Here is an 804-nt window from a genome sequence, read left to right on the forward strand (position 1 = left end):
TCAGTCGTGTCCGACTCTGTGTGACCCCATAGATGGCAGCCACCAGGCTCCCCCGTCCCTGGGATTCTCCAGGCAAGAACACTGGAGTGGGTTGCCATTTCCTTCTCCAATGCATGAAAGTGTAAAGTGAAAGCGAAGTCGCTCAGTCGTGTCCGACTCTATGTGCAACTTAGGGTATAAAAGCCCCTGTTGAAAATAAAGCTACGGGCCTTGCTCACCAAAGCTTGGTCTCCCCATATCATTCTTTCTTTTCACATTCTGGCTGAGTCTCCATCTGGAGCGTGGAGGTCCTCTGCGACTATTTATTGCCTGGGCTTCTAAGACCCACTCGAGAAGGTGCCTAAGGTGGGGCACCTTCCGCTATTCAAGAGGGCGCCTGCGGCCTCCGTGGTCAGAGCTAACCTGTTGTCACAGGTTATATTGATTTTCCACGTAAACCTAGCTACTCAGCCTCTTTTCTCCGCTGAATTTTCCTACTGAGCTATCCTCATTATATTACTCTTTATATCTTTGATGAATATTTAAATAAAGCCAGTGAACTCACCGAAGCTGTCTCCCCTTCGAATTCCCTGGATCAGCCGGGGCTGGACCTCGGCAGCAGAGGAATCAGAGATCAAATTGCCAACATCCGCTGGATCATGGAAAAAGCAAGAGTTCCAGAAAAACATCTATTCCTGCTTTATTGACTATGCCAAAGCCTTTGACTGTGTGGATCACAATAAACTGTGGAAAATTCTGAAAGAGATGGGAATACCAGACCACCTGATCGGCCTCTTGAGAAACCTATATGCAGGTCAGGAAGCA

The sequence above is a fragment of the Bison bison genome, unplaced genomic scaffold (assembly GCF_000754665.1).
Source record: "Bison bison bison isolate TAMUID 2011002044 unplaced genomic scaffold, Bison_UMD1.0 scf7180017864170, whole genome shotgun sequence".
Lineage (NCBI taxonomy): Eukaryota > Metazoa > Chordata > Mammalia > Artiodactyla > Bovidae > Bison > Bison bison.